The sequence below is a fragment of the Grus americana genome, chromosome 23 (assembly GCF_028858705.1).
Source record: "Grus americana isolate bGruAme1 chromosome 23, bGruAme1.mat, whole genome shotgun sequence".
NCBI classification, from domain to species: domain Eukaryota; kingdom Metazoa; phylum Chordata; class Aves; order Gruiformes; family Gruidae; genus Grus; species Grus americana.
Genome location: NC_072874.1, coordinates 5,576,689 through 5,598,530, shown reverse-complemented (window position 1 = coordinate 5,598,530; position 21,842 = coordinate 5,576,689). Strand labels below are relative to the sequence as shown.

At 46.4% G+C, this 21,842-nt stretch overlaps 1 long non-coding RNA gene across 1 annotated transcript; it reads right to left on the bottom strand.

The window, feature by feature from the left end:
• Positions 1 to 6,438: 6,438 nt before the first annotated feature.
• Positions 6,439 to 18,775, bottom strand: LOC129195953 (uncharacterized). Its single transcript, XR_008574000.1, has 3 exons — positions 18,410 to 18,775; positions 10,783 to 10,881; positions 6,439 to 8,538 (listed from the first exon to the last, which is right to left on the bottom strand). It is a non-coding gene; the product is annotated as an uncharacterized LOC129195953 (long non-coding RNA).
• Positions 18,776 to 21,842: the final 3,067 nt, after the last annotated feature.

Sequence of the window (21,842 nt, the reverse complement as noted above, 5' to 3'; positions counted from 1 at the left end):
TCTTATAATTATATCACTCTTCCAGCTTCTTTTTCAAGCCACGGGAGTCCTTCCTTGCCATTGATGGACATTGATTTGGCCCCAAATTTGCAACCATGAAAGGTCATGTGACTTACAAATATTTATTCATCCTGTGCTTTTAGCTTGTTAAAAAAAATACTAACTGGTGTTTTAAACGAGTTACCGACAGCAGCAGCGGATGTTACAGATTATTATAAGCACATCAGTGGAAGGTAGTATAAGATGGCTATAAGCCATGGTTATAATCAACCTGTTTTTGATTTATTGGACTCTATAGCAACCCATATAAATTGATTAGCCATTTATTAAAATGGCTATTAATCATGGATTATCTCTTTGTACAAATTTAGAAAACTACCTTGGTTATCACCAGACTGGAAGACGGAGAAGAAGTCCCTCGTTAAAACTTTGGGGAGACAGCCAGGGTCCTTTTCAGGCACCATCTTCTTAGATCCCCCTCTTCCTACCCTCTTTCGGGCCATGCCATGGTGAGCAAGCACGGCTCGAGATGCTGCGCTGCCAGCTCTGCCCACGATGTCCCGGTGGCTGCCTGGAGGTTTCTGTCGTACACGGACACCCCATGGCATGGACACAAAGCAACGTCCCTGCTTTGCCTGGGGCAGCTGAGGTATATGATAGCTCAGCTGCAGCTCTGGCAGGCTCCTAACGATCACTGGTCATTAAACCAACTTCGGAGCTGCTGATGCTTCAGAAGCCAAGAACAGAGGGTCCCCTTTTTATTGTTCGTATATATATTTTTTTAAAGGTCAGTTTGACGGTGTTATAATGGACTTGGGGATATTCTGCTCTCTGCCTCTCCTCTCTCCTATCTGTCAGCCACACACTCTGGTCTCATCTTTCCCACACACAATATATCTTAATGCACTGGTCTGTACTGATCTTCCTCCCTTCCCCGCATCCCCCATGAATATATAACCACCAAATGTGATAGGAAGAAATTACTATTGTAATAAAACCGGTTCATTACATCCTTCTAGTCAGAGGCGTTTAATGAGCACCAGGGCTGCCTAATGCTGTTATGTTCCCTTTGAGCCAGATGCAAATGTAATATGTTTCATCGTATCGTTTAATTTACTCTTTGGAGCTGTGGAAGGAAGCAGGCAGGTCCTTCATGCAGTGGGCACCACTGGTTTAGCCGAGCCATTTAGAAACGCCTTGACCCGCTGCAGCGTGGCGGTGGCCTGGGTGTAGTGCAATGGCAATTGGATTTCCAGTACGGAGCTGCGGCATATCCAGAGGGTTCAGGGCATCTGAAGAGCTGGGCTAGTCTGTAATATAGACAGCTACTGGGATGCTCTGGCTCAGCAGAGATCAGCACCTTCAGAGAGAGGATTTCTCCCATCCTAAAACACGTGTTTAAGTTGGGGCGTAGAAAGACGCAATGTAGATGGACCTAAATCACCACTGGGAATTGCACAGCTAACTTACGGACACCATAAAAGCTGACCGAAACCTTCATTTGTTGTAGTTTGACTAAGAAGATCTTTCCCAAGATCTTTGGCAGTGAGTTCTCAAGCAGGGCATGATAGATGCGGCAGACAACAATATGCAATTTACTTACAAAAAGCCTCTCCCAAACCCAGACATTAGGGATGGAAACTCTTCACTGAATTCAGATCAGGATGGATTCAACTGCTTTGGCAGATGAAAATGCTGGGGACAAGTTCCAAAAATTACATTTGTTTTATATTTTCAAAATGAATTTTTCACATTATGTTTTGCAATGGCATTTGCCATTTAGAGTTTGACCTTCTTTAAGAAAACAAAGAAAACAGCTTTTCAAAAAGGATTAATAATCCCAGTAGGAGCAAAACTCTTCACCTGGAGGGACAAGTAACTACGTGTTGCATACGATGTCAAAATCTGGGACTTCCTCTGCTTTTTTTTTTTTTACTATCTTTTCCAGTTTTATTCAAAGCAACTTAACTTCTGAGCACCTTGGTCCTATCCCAACCCCTCCAAGAACCCAACAGGCTGAAATGCACTCATGATTGCACCTTGGAAAGCAATGCTGCTGATGCATATCACGTCCACGGTGTCCTCTACCTCCCTCTGAGCACCTAGTAGTTCTGGCAGATCCTACAAGACAGCCACGACCCCTGGACTTCTGCTCCCGCTCTCATGCTGACTTCTTGCTTGGTGTGGGACAACCGCTATTTCCTAATTATGAGCACCATCTAATTCAGGATGCCATAGTGTTTCCACAGTCCCGTGCACCTGGAGAAGATGTTTTTTTCTGCAAAAGCCAGTGGCGGTCACAGGTGTTCAGCCCATCTCCACACATCGCAGCCCCAAGCCCCAGGTCCAGGCTGTGTTAGTTGAAAAGCCCCGTAGAGGATGAGCACCGCCATCTGCCCTAATTCCCTCTGGCACATTTCAGCAGAGCAGGGTTTTCTTCACAAGGACATTATTCCTCAATATTTCCTGTTGTTTTCACCCAGCTTGTTTATGGCAAATAGACCCTTGAGAGACAATCCTTTTGTCCGGGAAAGCTTTCATGATCTCGGAGTCATTGTGTTGGCATCAGTTTAATTCCAGCTGCTATAAGCTGGCAAGCTTATGAGAAGAGATGTATTTATGGGATCTCCGGCTATTTTGCTGGGGTGCGCAGTGCTGTGCTAACACAGACTTACAGGGCCTTGCAGGGCCATTAATTAAAGGCACTCTGTAAAGGTCTCACCAATCATCTTGCAGACATGAGAGAGCTGAAACTTGGGAAAAGAAACCCTGCCTTGCAGCGGAGCTTGTTTCTTTGGAGATGCCGTTGTTTCCAGGCTGGGATCTGGACCATCTCCCTGTGAAATCCCTTCTGGCACTGGATTTTATGGCAGCTCTTTCACCTCTGAGTCCTGGTGGCTTTCCTTGGCAGATTAGCCTGCCTCGCTGAGAGTGCAGCATCATTTCCCATACCCCAGCTGCTTTAGGGGTTTTGGGCAGCCGTGTAACCCAGTTGTCTCAAGCAATGCCTGGAGCTTTAATCAGGGCTGGATGTGAGGATGGGGAGGCTGGAAGGGATCGCATGCAGCTGTATGGTCGCTTGCCCACCATTTAGCTGAGAGCATGTACCATGGCATGAAAGAGGGTAAACAAAACACATCTGGCCAATTCCAACCAGTTTGTCCCTGTGAACCACATGTGACAAACCTTGGCTGCTGCCAAGCTTCTCAGAAGACTTGTCCACGCAGGGACTCTCTGGAAAATTAATCTGAATTAAGCAAAAGCCTGAATTTTTAGTGGATTTGCTAAACTGCATTAAACCCCAACGTGAATTATGCTAAATGGAATTAAGACTACATTAATTTTAAGAATGCTGCCATGCACGTTTGAAGAACACGTTAATCATCATGGATATCTCTCTGCAGACAAACCGGGGGTGGGGAGCTGGGGGGCTGCAGGACCCCACTGCATATTACAAAATGTGGGAGTCCTCTGAGCAGAAAGATGTGGTTTTCCCACCTTGAAAAGCTGTAAGAGAAGAAGAAGGCATGGTAGCTCTGGACAGTGGGCCATGCCACCATAACAAGGTCTCTCTCAGGAGCTCCCGGGAGCTGAGCACCCTCAGTCCATTCCCCGGGCTGCAGAAAGCAGCACAGCTCTATTGCGGTCTCTGACGAAGAGCAATGCAGAGGATTTGCCGTGAGAACTCCCTTCCCTAGTCCTAATCTGTGTCACTTTAAGTACAGCAGAGAACCAAATCTGACAGCTGGTTTGGTTTACCCTAGCACAGAAATCTCCATGTGAAATACTCAGGGCTTTTAAGCCCTGTTTATGCCCCAAAGTGAAGCAGCATTAACTCCCTGAGTGCAGAAAACAGCCTTACTGACATAAATGCACTTATGTGGGGAAGAGGAACAAGCTGTGTTACTAGAAACGGCTTTATACCTTCCAACTAAATCCACACTTGCCTTTGTGCTGAGACAACTAATAAGCAGTTAATATGCAGTCCCATCAGCACCAGGAATAACAAAGCCCTGTTTCCTTAAGATCTGCATTTCATGCTTGATTGCAAGCCCCGATCAAATCTTTTCCTGCCGTTTGAATGGATTTTTCTAAATTCTCTCCCCTGGTGTGGAGTCTTTGATGTCTGATAAGGTAGAATCCCACGCTGTGGCCTGTCATTCAGACAAGAAATGCTGATTGGGAGCATTTACAGGCTTTCTCTCCTCTACCTGACCACTGTTTTCACAGTATGTATAAAAACTTAATAGTATGTGAGACTGCTTTCCTCCCCCACCAAATCTGCTTGCAACCACCAATGGGTTCAAAAACTATTAAGGTCAGAATAAACATGCAGAAACATACACACATTCATTACATGATCATATGAGCTTAATTTCCCCAGGCAAGCAGGCTAAAAATATCCCACATGCCCAGAAGAGGTAATTATACCGGTATAAAAACTCTGTAGGGTCGTGCTGGTTTCCCCCACTCTCTCTGTGGTTTGAAGTGTCCCGACACATCCAGCGTGTCTCTGCCCACCCCACCACCCCACGCACCTCCTGCAGCCAACAAGCATCTTCCACCCAGAAAGGCGAAAAATGCTGAATTATTAACTTCCATTTGCATAGAGCGCAATCCTACCGCACCGTGCCAGGGATGGGCAAGGATGCGCCGAGCCCCCGAGGTGGCCTGGGGAGATGTCGTCTTAGATCATCTCCTCACCCACCCCTCCCAGAACAAAATGCTTCTGTCAGACCAATTTTTTGAAAGCAAAGTGCTCTAACGATGATAGACAGCTCCAGATCATCACCTGCAAAGCTGCGTCCTGGAGAGCTGGCACTTCTCACCGGGCCACCAAGAGGTTTTCTGAGCGACTGGCACAAAGCAAAGGCAACGCCGACGCATGGGCAGCTGGAGCTTGGTTGCTCCCTTGATGAAAGGTAGGGGGTCTCTGTTCAAATAAAGACAAGTTGCACCAAAGCACTACTAAATCCAACTGGACGTTCTTTTCAGGGAGAGAAAAACCATGCAATAGTAAGACCTAGACTCATGTGGCAGCTTAAAAATATATATGATGATTGTGGAGGAAAGCCCACGAGCATCGTCTAAATGTACCCCTTCTCAAAAAGTCATACAGAAGAAAGCAATTATAATTAGTCCTAAAATTATTTTTAGCCAAAATAAGATGTCTCATGATTTTGGAGTGTTCAGGTTCCTGTCCCTTTTGCCACACAATCAGGAGTGGGAACAGGAGCTAACAGGAGGAGTGACACCTTCATTTCACACACCTCATTTCCAGACAGAAGACTTGCCTTTGCCCAATGACCCTGATGAGGAGTTGGAAGCACACCTCCTTGTTGGATGGAGTTACTTGTCTCCCTGGAGGGCTTTCTGCTCCATCCGAAGGATCTCTTGGGACACAGCCCTTCTTACTAAGCACAACTGACCCTTTTCTATGTCCTAAAGTGATAAATTTTCCATCAGGACCCAAATCGAACTTGCAATTTTGAGCTACCACACCATAGGTAATTAAGCTGGCTATTTAATGCCGTTTCCTCTTAGGCAGCCCAACAAAGAGTGATTAACCCTTTCTGAAGAACCACTTGCCCTTAACATCTGTCTCTTGGCACTGACATTTAAATACATCACTTGCTGACTGGCTGCATGAGGAACTTTTCCAGTTGCCTGGAGGAAACAGGTTAGGGAGTCTTTTCTTTTAGCAGGGCACATTCACAATTCAACTAAAGCAAATGATAAAAAAATTTAAAAATTGCAGCATAGCTATGGAAGAGATTAAAATTGGACAGGTTGATAATAACCTGTCATAGTTACAAGCTAATGAAATTCCATCGACAGGGCACGAAGGGCCCCGAACCTCTCTGAGACAAGTTTTAAGGCCTTTCATCTGAACTCTAAACTTTGATCATCTGCTGACGAGTTTCTGCTGAGCTCCCGTCAGCTGAAGACAGGCTCATTTCCATCCGCCAGCGCAGCACCGGCCGGGAGAATTGAACTGTTGACAAGTGAACTGGTAGGCGAAGGTCGGTGCGACAGATGCGGTGGGTAGGTGCCGGGCATGCTATTTTGGATGCGGTGCGTCCATGTTAGTGATGCTCTTCAGAGTTCAGTTTTAGCCACCCTTTGCATTTTAGTGAGCTGTGCAAGTTCGGTGCCTTGGGGGAGCCTGTCCCATGGCTCTGAAAACCCAGCGTGTCGGAAAAGCTTTCTTAAGCCTCATGGGGAACTATTTAAGGAAGAAAAAGCTCAAACTCTGATCTTTTTCTAGGGAATTTCCATCAATCATGTTATTTCTGAATCTTTTCCTCTAAGAATGAAGGCTGGAAGGGGTCCTCTGGTTTCATCTTTTGCTTGGCAAGGGATTTTTTGCAAGTCAGCTTTTCAGATAGCTGGATCAGTTTATGTGATCATATGGTTTAATGCAAAAGAGCATCCTTGTGTACGTGGGGACAGTATGTTAAGCTTTGGAAAAGCTGAAAGTTGGGTCCATCTCAAGGAACCCCAAGACCAACCAAGCCCTGCATACTTCATCTCCTCTTTAGTCACGGAGACCTTTTCATCCCAAAGTGAGTTTAATCCCATTCATCCTGTTGCCACCACATCTTGCAGTAGTGACCTCAACAAGTGGAGAAGCAGTCAGAGGCCAAGATTCTTCCTCCTGACAATCGTTAGTGGCACTGCAGCATCAATCCTTCTACTTATGATCATATGCAAACCCACTGTAGATACAGGATAGCTCCCTTAGCACCTTTCATAGCATCCTTTACTTTCTCCTTTAAATGTTTGGGAGCAATAATTTATGTGCAGAACGCAAGAACTAATTAGTGTGTCTCTTGCTTTCTGAGAGGGAGCAAAAACCATAGCAAATGACATCCCAGCAAAAATGGGGTCAGCTCGGATTAAACTGGCTTCCCATTTATCTTTGGTCTTTAGCATTAAATTTACCATACATATTAGAAACAAATTTTAATTTTCCACAGCATTGGGCAATATCTTTTCCTTAAAGCCTAGAAGAACATTCATTAGCATCCTCTCCCTCCAGTTCGGTGTGACTGTCTCCTCATTTGCACACAAATATGAAGTTTGCTGCCTGGGCAAGCTTCCTTGAATGACATCAAAGTTCCTGTATCAATACGCAACACACGTATACACACAAATGAAACTCCCACCCACACTCACATACCTGTCCTTCACTCTTCTTGTTTTGAAATAGTGCCCAAAAGCACTTCCAAGAAGACTAGGAACACCAGAGCATGAGGAGCAACCTCTAGAAATAGAAGTGCATGCATAAGTTTAACTTCCTATCTAATTAAAGTAGACTTCCCACCTTAAAGTTAGGCGTTAAAGTTAAGCCACTCCCTAACAGGCAATAGCATGAAAAGATATTTCCAAAGGGCAATTCATCCCATCCAAGCAGATGCTGTGATCATGCTGGGCATCCCCATGATGAGGGATCTACCATCCGTGAGGAATCATCACTGTTCAATAACCTGCGCAGTCCCAAACTACCCAAAGATCACTTTAAGTCACTTAGACCTAAAATCTGCACAGAATACCCCTAAGTTGTATTCCAATGAGTGTCAAAGGCATTCATCTTACCCAGCTTTAGCTATTTTTAAGGTAGATGACAGTCCTACCTTCATAGTCAGTGGGCACACGTAAATATACCTGGCACATGATTCATGTGGGCTGTTTTAGGTAATCACAACTGGCTGAGATGTTCCACCCTCTGGAAGTGCTGCTTTCTCTCCAAGTACAAAAGGACTCTGACATCCAACTCCTATGAAGACAGCTCTACGATGGACTTGTGACAAGGTGAGAAGAATTTCATGCCCATCCCACTACAAACTACTACATTTTTAATAAATAAATATTGCCCTCTGTATTACTGCACCTTGAAGTGGGGATCTGGGTCGTAATGAAGCGTTCCCCATCTGTACAAGGAAGATAATAGCACTTACCTATCCCCAGGCTTGCTACGAGGATGAATACATCACAGAGAGCTAGATGCTCCGATACTATGATAATCAGGTGCTATCTCAGCACACCAGAGAGATAAGAGCCTACGAAGTACAGATGGCATTTCAGCTACAAAGCCCTGGCCCAGTGGGCAGAGGCAAACTGTGTAAAATGAAAGCTGCCTGCTAGGTTCATGTAACCCTCCATTTTTGAGTCGATTTTCAGACATTTTTTTTCTGCTGTAATATCACTCTAGGTAGCAACGCCCCACTGCAATGAAGGGACAGCAGCTATGACACCAAGGGTGATTTCTTCCAAAAGGCTAAAACAGCTGTAGCTGTTCCAGCCAACACTGACATTTAACAACGTATTGACCCTCTCAATAGCATCCAAATGTTTCTTCTCCTGACTTGAGCAATACTAAAGCAAACAGGAAAATGACAGCAGTTTCTTACCTGGAGCTACCAGGGTGCCAAGTCTTTCCCAGTGGATTGCAATAAACTCCACCAGCAGTGACCTGCCTGTGCAGGGTAAAACACGGTGTCAGCATCTCTTATCCTAATTTCATTCTCAAGCCTCCTGTACATGAGTAAATAGTGAAAAAAGGTCTCAATATTGGGTGCCAAATGCCCTGATTCTTCCCTTGTAGGAGTGAGACTGGAACACGGAAAAATGATTAGAGGGCTAGATGGTGCTGCAGATTTGGAAAGAGAGAAGCCTGGGAGGAGATAGCAGATAGATGAGATAAGCAGCTGCATGCGGAGCTGATGGATAGAGAGGGAGTGCGGTTTTCCTTTACTAGCTCACTCTTTTAAATATTGATCTGGAAGCTTTCTTGGATCCGTATCAGTGAGCTCTGATTTACGTTCCCATCTCTGCCTGCCTGTGTTCTTTTCCCAGTGGAAAATCAAAGGGCTTGTACCTACAAATACCCATTTTCCACTTGGCCAGCTAGCTGGCAAATGTGAGCACCGCTGCATGCCAGCTGTGCACAGATGTCCATGGGCTTTGCCATCTGCAAAGCATGGGATGGTGCTGTCTTCTCGCGTGGGACAGCAGTTGGAGCTGGTGGACACAGGCAGAGACCACTTCTGATACCCGTAAAGGAAGATTTTTAAAAATTTTCTTCACCCACTGTCCTTTGGTCTTACTCTGGCTTGTGGTTCAATCCAAGGAATGTTGTTTAACTTCCTTTACTTGCCATTTCTGCAGGCCTATTTGAACTTGAGGAATTGGGTTTTTCTTATGACTTCAAAGCCGGGTTTAATGACTGTAAAGAGCAGCACAGCTGTGGCACTCCAGGTACAAGACGTCCTGTCTCAGGAATTGTCAGGGAATAATAAAAGCATACATGGTAAAGACATGTTGCAAGTCACCTGCACTGTAAATAAATGTGCCTGCTGCTCTCAGAATTGACTTCTCTTCATTGTACTCAGAATGATTCTCTGAATTGAAATGCTTTCATATCTGAAGGGAGGGGATGGGGAGAAAAAAAATGTTCCCTGAAGATAAAAAGTGTAATAGTCTATTTTATTTTCCACTTTCCACATCAATAATGAAAAGTTATCCTCCAGGGACAGCTAGCAACATGCTCAACTCTACCTCTTACACATCAGCAGCACAAAGCATCCCTCGACGTCGAGGCTGTGATACAAAGCGCCAAGCAGATCAGAGCTGGGGCAAGGAGGGGAAGCAGGGGCAAGGCAGAGCCTGCTTCCAGCCTGAGGCTACCCGAGTTCCCAATTGACAAGTGTTACCACTGAGGTCATGCCTTGAAGTCATGACTACAAAAGCAAATGGAGGCAGAGTGACTCTTAAGATACCCGAAAAAGAAAAAAATTTAAATAAATACAGCGGGGAAAAAAATCCAGGCAGAAGCTGTCAAACAAGGGAACATTTCTTTTTATGCCAAAAATAAATAATATATAAATAAGGCTTCTTGCTGCTTAATGATACTAGGGTTGACCAGGAGCTCAAATACCTGAAGGAAACGGGCTCTGTTCACTTGATTTCTTCCTCTGACTACTGCTTTTATCCCTCTGTTTTCCTCTTTTACACCAGCTTCTCCCCCAGCTCTCAGTCTGCAGTGACATTATACCCTTCTGAAAAATGTGTCCCCCCTCCAGCTGGACTGGCACCAACTCGGCTATTGCTCAAGTTTCTTCTAAACAACCATTCTACTATCTTCTAGACTGGGAGCAGGACAAAGATGTGATAGACTATGCCAAGGTCTTGCAGGGACTCTGTTACCTCTAAGGACCAAGGTCCTTCTCTGCAGGTGAAGATCCTCCACCCTGACAGCAGATGACTCCTCTAGACATCTTCAAGCTTTATTTCCTCTAGTTCTACAATGATCATCTCAAAAATGGTTTCTTCCAGAAAGGGTGATGCTTACCTGATCAGTGTCAGCATCCAGACCAGGGAACAACAGCACCGTACTCGGTGTCGGCAAAACTGGGACATGCCACTTGTTTTGCAAGAGTCCAACTTTGGGATTCATAGCTTTCACTGCAGCCTGCCCTGCGGTCTCCTTTTTGTCCCCCAGTTGATAATTTTCAGCCCGATGGGTCTCAGAAGCACAGTGACACACCATTAGCAGCCCTGTGCTATTCGCTAAATGCCAGTAAATTCACCAACAAAAGCAGGCAATCATTCTGGGCAGCTTAATCTTTGACTGCTTAAATTAAGATCTTTTACAAGGGCTTTATTTTCAAGGAAAGAGTGATCAGCTTGTCCTGAAAATGAGATTCTTTTAAAGTGTTTCATCTGCATTACCCGCTTTTGACAAGTTTGACGTGATGGAAGTCCTGCTTGAGTACGTACTTAGAGGGTTTGGTGTAAATTCTGGGCAGGCTTCTCAGGGAATGGATCTTCACGTTACTCCGCAGTCAGTTACTGACAGTGACCCACCTCTTCTGCTTTCTGCAAGCAAATAAAACCTGAATTTATTTTTACATTCCCATCCCCGTGTTTTTCCCTGCAATTAAGTGCTGCTTTTTTTTACGGCTGCGTCTAATGCCTCGGTGTAAAATATATCATTCTAAAGCAGAAGTAATGGTTTTGCACGTATCCCTCGGAGTCACCAACTAGCCAAGAAGCTGTCACACTGGCCAAGCCAATATGGCACTTGCTTTGGACTTGTTAACCGTGAAAGCAATCGCATCCTGTTTTATCAAGGTGAGAGTGAGAGTTGGTTCCTTCGTGTTCAATAAGGAAGTAACAAAAATAATAATAGCTATCTGTGGTGAATAACAATAACGGACACCCCACAAACAACCTATCCGGAAATGCCAGCCAGCTGGAAAATGCAAGTAACAAGCATTTTACATATTCCAATTTGTTCTTCCATTTTCCTCTGTTTAATAAGGGAGAGAAAGTGCTTTGTGTGTGGAATGGAAAAGAGAAATCAGGCAGCAACGGTGCCTTTCCCAGTGTGCACCACTAACCGATCTGTGATGGATGGAGCTCCTCCCGTGTCCCAGCAGGCATGACAGTAACTGTCACCAATCACAAGTAAAACTGAAGTAATTAATAGTGGGGCACCACCATCTTTCACTCTCATGCAGTTGGCTCCCATTTAAATAATAAGAATCTTAATTTCTTGCTTGACTTGGGCTGGACTTGATTGTACTTAAGATAATCCCAGCGCAGAGGTGGAGGACCTCCTTGGGCAAAGCTTAGCCACAGGGACACTGATTCAACTCCTCAAGCAGAAAGCTGGGGACTGCTCCTAAGTGATCACTGTTGCCACAGCCAGGACCCTCACAGCATCCTGGATCCATAAATTATCTGTGTCCTTTTTCTTTCTTTCTTTCTTTTTTTTTCCCCGTATTAAATAAAATCTGCAGCAACAAGCTCAAAATGTTCATAATATTTATTATACCTAGGTGGGGGGTAGAGCTTCTTTTATTGCAGTATAAAAAATACACAGCAGATTTGACTAAAATCCCTGGCACTCCAAAAGATGCATCACTGTCCTCCAGAAAGCCTGGTCCAGGGGAGAACATGCTGCAAGAAATGGGATGGCAGATCTGGAGGTGGAAGGATAAGGGGAAGAAGGAATGAGTCGAGAAGCCCAAGGGCTGTGCCCCTGCCAGTCCAATCTTGCTGCTGAGATATCACCGTGCTACAACCCACGGTGAGGCTTGCCCAATGTTTTTCTGGTCTTCGAGGAGCCCAGCCAGGGTGCTGCGTGTCCAGCCCTGAGCCCCACACAGGGTGATGGGGCGTCAAGAGCCATCCCCTCTGCAGAAGTGGGAAAGCTGCAATAGATCAACCTAGAGTGAAGAGAATTGCAGGAGAATAGAGATAGCAAGACCGTAGCACTGCCTGCTCCAGCACCGAATCCCTCTCCCCACTGATTGTGTCGAGAACTAGAAGTCTATCACTTCAGCCTAATGGAGCATCATCAACTTACCTCAATGAGGCACTTAATCGAAAGAGCATTTATACCACTTGGATTGCCAGCCGCACTTTATGACAGCTCTTTGCACAAGAGATGTCATTGTGCATTTACTTCTTTGTTAGGCTAGATTGGAGTTATCAGCAGTTGAGTAAACCCTGCCATTCGCAGGAACACCCTGCATACGTTTGTAGGACAGAAAGAAACAGAACAGGAAAAAAGGCAGAGCTGGTAGAGACAGGCATGACTTTGGTGATAAGGAGAGATGCAATAAAGCCATTCTCCAGCAAGACAAGATGGTTTGGGCCATATCCTTAACTGGTGTAATCCCCGTGATGGTCTGCATTCGCACCACCATCTGTCATGTCTGCATTTAAGCAAAAAATAAGTAATTCAGAGTAGCTACCATGCAGGACTGAAGATGATTCTTAATGCAGTCAACAGAGATATCTACATATAATTTTCTGAATTTGGCCCTTGTTTCTTGCTACAGGCTGTACAATGAGCTGTGGCTGACAGCTCTTTACAGTAGGTTTCTAACGTCCCCATCAGTCTCTTGGCCTGCACCAGTAGTAAGTGTCCCACCCACCTGCGGCGCTGCAGTAGACGATCCGAATAGAGCACCATGCTAACTCACACCAACCCAAGAAACATCCCCGATGATACAACGCAGGCTGCCATTGAAAATAAGGTATAAATGCCTTATTTACAAATATAAGGAAGAGGAAGAAAAAAACTCACAGCTGGAGAGAGCGAGCTACAGGATAAGAGAAGGTTTGAGTCCATTCTGCCAATTCCTGTAAGGAAACAATAAAAAAAAAAAAAAAAGAAGAAGAAGTAATAATTGGTCTTCCTTCCTGAAAGCAGACTGAGACATATCCTAAATTGGAGGAAGAAAATTCAGAGTGAGCCATTCTGAAGAGAAAGAAGTTAGATTCAGAAAAAGTGGTAGAAATCCTGCTGAGTTTAGGAGAAGAGAAGGCAGTTACTTTTTACCTAAAATCTATACCTGTTGTAGCTACTGGATTACACCTAGGTAAACTCAGAGTGAGTGCTGAAAAGACATTGCATTTATATACAGGACTGAATAATAAGCATTGCCTAATCCCTTGGCAAACCCAATTTACTCAGCAGAGTTGGACTCACCCTGTGGACTTACCTCCCTTCGTGCTGCAGCGTCCCTCTGTTCACCATTACACAAGTCTAGATGTCAGTTTTAGACAAGAAAGTGCAATTTAGATGGTAAAAATTACATGCAATGGACAATTTGCACAAGTTTCTGCTTTGGATCTTACAGCCTCCAGGAGCCTGGCTAAGACAATGAGCAATGTCAACCGAAGAGCTTCCTTCCACCTTGGGACAAGACCTCCGTTGAGCATCAGCGCCCAGCTCTCATGAAAGTCTTTTTGCTATCTGAGCTCCTGTTTCTCCCTAGTGCTCTTGGCAGAGCCATGGGGATTCCTTTCCAACAAAACCAATGGGTTTTCTCTTCTGCTTGCAAGTCCCTTCCTGCAGGTAACGCTTGACTCATCGTCCATCTCTTCAGGGTCAACAACCTGCTGTAGGGCACCTCTTCGAGCCTGGGGAAAGGTCTAAAACCAGGCAGAAAAAGTGAATCCCGTTTCCTTAGCATGGTGGAGAGAGAGGGATGGATGAGGGAAGCATGCCTGGTGGCCCGGGGAAAAGCTGGTGGGAAGACAGCAGTTTTCATACTAACCCGCAGGGGGTTTATTTGCTTCTGTTGAAATCCAGTGTGTAATTAACTGATCTCTGATAACATTTGCCTTGTCAGGATAGAATTCAGATCTTATCTTGTCTGACAGCAGCGTTTATGGTGTTAATGCTGGGAAAGAAAGGGGGAAGCTGTAATTGTGGAAACCCTATTTAATTTGAGGATTCTGTTATCTTGTCACACGGGCCGAGATTTCACTAATAGATTCTGACTCCAGGAAAATTATATGCTCAAATAGATGGGATTTTAACAGACAAGATCCCATTGATATTTATGTGAAAATGCAGTAAGCTGCACTGAACATTCAGAAATGTGGCTTTGCTTAGGAGAACTGCTAAAGCTAAGGGCGACCAAAGGATCCTACCAAGAGCTGCATCATCCCAGCGTAGTCCAGGACATGAACAGAGGGTCACCAAAGCAGATCGAGAGTGGTCTGGGGAGTTTTGATAGGTCAGAGGGAGCCTTTGCCCCCGTGAATCTGTGAGCACGGGACTTACTGTCACAGACCAGAGAGCAATCAGCCCTGATAGGAAGTTTCCAAGACATCAGCTATGACTTGGTCATCCTGGCCAAGGTCTCACCATACTTTTGGTTTAATATTGGATTAAACGTGCCCTGCCAGAGGAGAACAAGGGAAGATAAACAAAGCCCACTGCCATCCCTGTCCCATTAATGGACAACGCAGTGTCTACTCCCAGCACAGGGTGGCTGGGGCGATGGTGGGTGCAGACCAAGGCCACCACTGTCCCCCACCCTGGGCTGGAGAGAAGTCACTCAGAGGAGAGGGCCTTTGGGGATGCACTTGCAACCACCACGAATGTGTGAATCCCATCTACCACTTGCATGTCCACCCCCGAGCTCAGCTGCTTCCACATCCCCATGGCACACGAGCAGAGCACAAGGTGGTTGCATGGAGGGGCAACAGTCACTGCTGCCACACTCAGCATCATCTCCTTCTTTGACCAGAACAGGTATGATGGATCCTTGATGTGGATCTAGCTTGGGTTTATAGGCAAAGTCCTTTGTCTAGAAGAACAAATGCCCACAGAGTATCTACAATACTCTTGACAAACATGCTAGCTAATGGATAATCAATTATTTCTATTTATGACAAAACCATAAACTCTAGATGACAGAAACCCACTGCATCTTCATCGAAACCATTGACTATCTTGCAGCTTGCTAACAACTATCCTTAGGAGACCTCTCCTCCCTTCAGTCCAGCCTGACTCCAGCACAAATCTTGCAGAAACAGATTATTTGTGCGTGTTGTATGTGCATGTGCACATCCAAGGCTTTGAAAGACCCTGCTTGCACTTGAAAAATATTTGCCTGGAAACCAAACTAGTGATAAAGCCGCCTGTGCTTGCTATCAGCCAGGAGCATGAAGCAGATGTCTGCTCCATAGCACTGAAATACTCAGGTCCAATAGCATAATCTAGCCATGCTGGATTTACCCAACATTTTTATCTTCCTTGCTGTTTTTTCCCCCTCCTCTGTGTAAGATAAGAGGAACACTAAAAAAAAATAAAATAAATGCACAAATAGCCTTGTTAGTAGATATTGGAGGGGTTTTATCATTATTATTTGTTTATTTATAGCTGATTAATTCTTATTGGTGATGCCAGCTGTCAGCAAGACAAAAGTGACACCCCATTAACGCCCGATTCCCTGGGAATGCTGCACAGATGAATTATGTTGTTTTGGTCAGGAACCCGTTTGGTTTGGCTCAGGTCCCCAAGGTCCTGGCTATCTTGCTTCCCCAGGAGCGTTCCAAAGCAGGGATGCCGAGGGACCAGCCCTGACTCCCCTTCCCTCTCTCCTTGCCTCCCCTATTTTTCCCCAAGAAGGGAGAAGGTTGAAATCTCCTGCTCTTGGACAGCAAGCAGGGATGTGAGAGTGTGTTCTGGTTGTTTTTGTGCTGTGGTATCTCTGAGTAAGGGCTTTGCAGAAGAGACAGAGGACGTGAGGGACTGAGCTCTGACAAAGCCTTACCGAGACTGGCTGGAGTCCAGCCCAAAAGCTGCACTCGACTGAACTTCAGCCAGAGCTTCCCACCAAAGCTGCATCCTCATGATTGAGTTTTGGGTGTTATTCCAGCTCAAAAGGGCTTCTGAGGACCAGGAGTGCTGGAGAAAAGGGGAGGACAGATGCTGCCACAGCACTCAATGCTTCCTGTTAGTGCTGCTCCACCTTTCTGGCCAGATTGATCTGTTTTTCCATTGCCATCATAAAAGTGCTGTAAAACCCCAAGTCCGTACAAGCATTATGTCACACGCCCATCTCAGCAGAAACCCAACCATCTGCTTACAGCCCAGCCCAGATGTCAGGGCTGCTCCCAGTCAGGCTGGAGCACTGGAGAAGTCAGGGACTGGGGAACATGAAGCCATACGGTGACAAGGCCAGAATGGGCAAGGGTTCACACCCCAAATACTGGGATCAGCACCATGAGATCTTCAACAAGTAGGGAGATGGGGCTCTGACTGCAAGGGATGGTCTCCAGCTCTTCCCCATGCTATGTCCAGGGGGGACATGGAGCTCAGTAGAGCACACCATCAGTGCACACTCCACATTCACCACTGCACCTCGTCTCCTTGTCCCCCATTTGAGCACAGAGATAACTGTGCCCTTCTTGCCTGGGCAACTGAGGTGCTCCTGTGGCCTTCCCAGAGGTGACATGTGTGACGTTGCCTTCAGCAATGGGGACATCAGCACTGATGGAAAGTGCTGCAGGGTGACTGCTGCTTTCACCTCCCCGTCGTTTGTGTCGGTGCAGAGGGTGATATGGGGAGGGTGATACACGAATGCGGATGGCAGAGAGAGATTTCATTATGCAGAACAAGTCCCACATGCTGTGTTGCTCCTACAAGAAATAACTTTCCCTTCCCTCCACCATCCCTTTTGGAGATGACGGGGAATGCATCTCTGTGAGTTACAGCAGGAGGAGCCGGGATAGAGGGGTGACAGACGGGGCCAATGCAGTCCCCGCTAGGAAGTGGGGAGCTCTCAGGACGGGCTCTGCAGTGGTTACAGACCTTGGTTTGATTTTTTTTCCCCTCTCTGAGTCTGTTTAGAAATGGCAGATAATGGAAGACAGCTCTGAGGCCTTTCTTTAATAAGCAGTTTGAACGGATTTTTCCTTTGTATTGTAGCCCAATTTCTCCTACAAGAAGAAAGGAGTGGAGCACAGGTCTGGGCAGTGGACCGGGTCCTGCAAAGGGCGGCTCGCTCAGAGCACCCGTGCGATGCCTCACACTGGCTACTCCTGCTGGGAATTGCTCTCCACTATCTCCCCACCCTCTTGGAGGGTGCTGGGAGGACACCGATGGATGATGCCAGGCCATTGTACTAGACAGTCTCTGTGCAAACTGCAGCAGAGAAACCTCAAGGACTTCGTGCCATTTGAGCAGATTTGATCAGGCTGCTCTCAGACAGCTGCTTTCGAGCACGTGCTTGTCCAAGCACAGGCAGATGTAACTGGAGTATGGAGAGGCTCCAGGCTCGACCAACAGCATAGCAGGAACATCTCACCTTCCAGGGCACCTGATCCCGGCTGGGGGTCCCACTTTGGGGCTCTGCCACAAGACTCCCCTCCTCACAGTTGTCCCTTGAGGAACCTGACAGCCCTGGAGTTAACAGCAATGGGTTTTTATGGTTTGGTGGCCTCAGGAACCTGGGCATACAGTACCATCTCAAAACCACATTGCAAATGCCATCCTGTGCATGAGGATGTTGGGCTGACATGACCTAATATTAATGTATAAGTATTTTTCTAATTCCCTATATGTCAATGGGTACCTTAGCCACCTCTGAAAATGCCAAAGTCCATAACTCAGCGTGTTTAGACATGTTCTTATCTCCCACCAAATCCATTTGACTCCAAAAATGAGGTTTTGGTTTAAACATTCCCCTTATGCGATGCTGAATCAGTCCTATTTCTTATGCTTCCACTTCTCCAAATCTCTAATTAGAAGACAAATATTCATCTTCTTCACCTAGTTGCTGTGAAGCTTAACACCTTCATGTTTGTTTGCAAAGTGCTTTCAGATGCTTGCTTGAAATGTGTTTTAAAAGTTCAACATAATCTGCATTACAATTCTTACATCCAGAGCCTTACAGATGGTGGCTAGGGATGAGATTTCCCTCAGTACAACATAAGCATTGTCACAGCACAGAGCTGCTGCACGATGCTGCAATACCACTAACGCTGCTGGTAAACTCTTAAGACAAATTGGGGGCCAAATTTCCATGCTGTCCCCTCCCATCTTTTTCACACCCTGCTCAACAGGCTGCTTTGCTTCAATGCCTCCTCCTACCTCCATGCTACTGGGGATGTGCCCGTCCTCAATGTCTTGCCGTGAGAGCCGGTGGATGAAAATGCTGCCTCGAGCGAAGGGTTGAGATGATGCTGCTTTTGAAGGATGCAGGTAGTCCTCATGGGTAGGGCACCTGCAGACTCGTCTCCTTTCTTCCTGCTTTCCTTCTCACTTTGGCCTTCCCGTGGCTCAAGGAAAGAAGTTATGATCCTTCCCTTCATTGGGGTAACACCTTGGAAACTCTAAAAAATAAGAAAATAAGAAGTATTTCTGCAAAGCCTTGTTGACACACTATTCACAGGAGGCCACTTGCAGGTCAGTAGGACTTGGGCTCCTGGGCTATCCAGCCACCGTGACAAGGCAGAGCAGCAGCCTCAGGGGGAGTCGGTGGGACACACAGCCGGGAAGCTGATGTGGACAAGGGGAAGCAATGGGAGAGACCTCCTACCTCCGGCTCTCATCAGTGCAAGGAGAGCCAGGCAGCTAAACTGTGTGTGCTGTCTGCAGATTTTGTGAGTGATTTGTGCGTCATGGAGTGAGTTTTAAATAGCCTCGGGCACAGCAGTTATTTCCTTTACTGGTCTGAGGAAATCAGGTTTAGGATGGAGGTAGCCTGAACTGCTAACAGGAAGGGAACAGTGATTTGCACACAACTTAAGCAAGAGCAGCTTTCATTCTCATTGGAAACATATCAACGTTTTGGCACAACATCCTGCTTGAAAACAAATAAAATGTCAACCGAAAGCCAAGGATTTTTTTGTTTTCCCAATGAAATATTGAAATTTGCAGCAGGAAGCAGGATGACCTCATGGAAAAAAAAACATAAAAACCCCCAACTCTGTCGAAAGCTTAACCGATTCCAGCCTTGGTAGGAAACCTCCTGACCAGAGACCCCCTCTCCAAAGACCAGTCCCATAAACCACATCTCCCCTTGCCACGGTGCCGACCTGCACCCGGCAGCAGCGGTGCAGCTCGTGGGAGGAGGATGCCAAGAGCTGGATCCCACGGGCGTGAGCTCACTCAGCAGAAAAGCATCACAGCCGCCTAAATGGATGTGTCACAGCAGGCAGGCAAGGGTTTATGGGCAAACCTTGTAAGAGGTTGTGAGTCGTATGTCTTCAGGGTGACTGTTTGTGTCTTCTTTTTCCTTGGGGAAGAAAAGCCTGTTCGTTAAGAGAGTTCCCTCTAATTCCATTGAGACAAAAATTATGTTGAACTCCCAAGAAAATCTATTTTGCTCCATCTTCAGCTGCTTGCCTTTTACCAGTTCTCTCTCTAATGGAATTACTGAGATGCTTTTGAACAGCACAGAGCCTTATCTTAACCTTTGCTCTGTTTTTGGAAATGATTTAGTGCAGTTCTCTTATCTGGACAGAATTAAAGGCTTTACAATGTCTTTTTCGACTGCTATCCGCTCTTCCCCACCCCCTCCAAAAAATGCTGCAGACTAAATCATTAGGGGAAAAACAAAACAAAACAAAACAAAACCTACAACAACAACAAAACCCCCACCAAAACCACTTTGATTTCGAAAGCAGAAGTTATTCCCAAGAAAAGCTGATTGGTAAAATATTGTCCTTTTGTGAAGGAGGGTTGGAAAGTTAACGAGCCTTCCCCGGGCGGCTGGCAAAGAGATGTGGAAGGAAACAAAAGCTGCTCATGGGGCAGGTCTGCTGGAAAGTCTTTGAAAAATGGCCTGAACTGCAGATTAATTCTGTTTGGTTTGTGTTCAGTATTGTCTCGCCTGCTTGCCGTGGGGGCTGATGAGGCCTTTGCTAAATGCATGGAGCTATTTGCTTAGCTGTGCTGTTGTTTCTCTAAGTCCTTCCACTCAAATGCCTCTGTTTTGTAACTTTTCATCGAGTGGTCGGGGTTTTTTTTGTTGCTGCGTGGCTTTAGCGCAGTCGGCACTGCTGTGGAGGCAGTGTTGTCTCATGAATAAAGCACTACGTTCAAGCAGAATTTAAGATATGTACCTCTTCCCTTTCCTGTTTGTCTCCCTTATCTGACGGATCGGGTCTGTTATTGTACAGGACTTCAGCTCTGAAACGCAGCCCTCTCTGCTGCTGGAGAAAGCGACAGAGATTTCTGCAGGCTCACCTATTCTCGCTGCGGAGCTCATAGACACTGCCTGAAGGCATTTGATCTGCAGAGGTTAAAGGACCTTTCTGCTCCTCGCTCCAGCCCTAACCTGCAGCATGATCTCGGACACATCAGTTCGCCTTTCTCCATTTCTTTTCCCACACCAGCTTTTGACTCTCTAGTTGGGAAATCCGGACTGTCCCTTACCCCTGGCACTGTCTCACGTGGCCGGAGCGGAGCACGAGGGAGGTTTTCACACTGTGAGGAGGCTGCAATGAGGACACAGCAATGGGAATATCTCTGGAGACTCAGGCAGTGCCAGCAAGGTGCTGCAGAGCATCCCTCTGCCCGGGGCAGCCTCAAAGCCTGCATCGGCACCGTGTGGACCATGTCGGGGAAGTTTGGGGAGATGCTGGGTGTCAGAGCCCCCCGTGCAGCTCCCAGGCAGCTCCTTCCATGCCAGGCTGTGGTGTCCTCCCAGATCAAGGGTGGGCTGCATTCACGGGTCACTGGGCACCCTCTTGAAACCTTAGGAGCAGGCTTGGGTTCAGCTCACAGCAAAACAGATTTAGCATGAATTGAGGCTTTGTTTCCCACGCCAGGATTGCTGTCGGCAGCTCTACCGAGCACCCCCACGGCCTGCCCTCCGCTTCTCTTAGAAAAACCCTTCTGGCTTGCAGCAGAGCCCAGCACCATCCGGACCAGAAGTAAAGGTTTTGCTCTTCCAGCTGTAAAAAAACAATCACGAGTTAATCCCATGCATTTGCCAAACATTTGCGGGATAAGACTTATAAAGAGGGGCTGAATACGAGTATCCTGCACCCACAGCCCATCAGGTACTCATTGCTTCACCCTGAGTCTTCATCCTCCCCATTTGCTCTCCCTGTCCTCACAGTTCCTTGCAGGGAGCATCGTTTCTGGGTATTTTTGTACAACGCTTAGCACAGAGGAGAACTGTGGTCAGTGACGGAAGATTCACCACAGTTTATTTAATAAATACTAATGCAAGGAGGGTGGCTGCTGTGGTGTGATTTCACCTTGAGAGCTGACCCAGGCAGCACTGCCGTGGTCGGGTCAGTAACGTTCACATGCAAAATGCGTGTGAAAACGGTCAGGAGAGTTAAATACCAGATGTCAGTAGATGCTTGATGGAGTCGTTAGTGAAAGCAGTGAAGTGGGCAGCGCTTGGGGGAATTAATGAAATCGTTCAGCCCTAACACCAGGAAGAGGGGAAGAGGGACGGCGCCCGGGAAGGAATGATGTGAGATTTGAAAAGAAATGAGGAGTCAATGAGGTGGAGACGTGCGGAGAGGCCACGGCGGAGGTTTCTGCTCTAATAGCAAGAACGTGG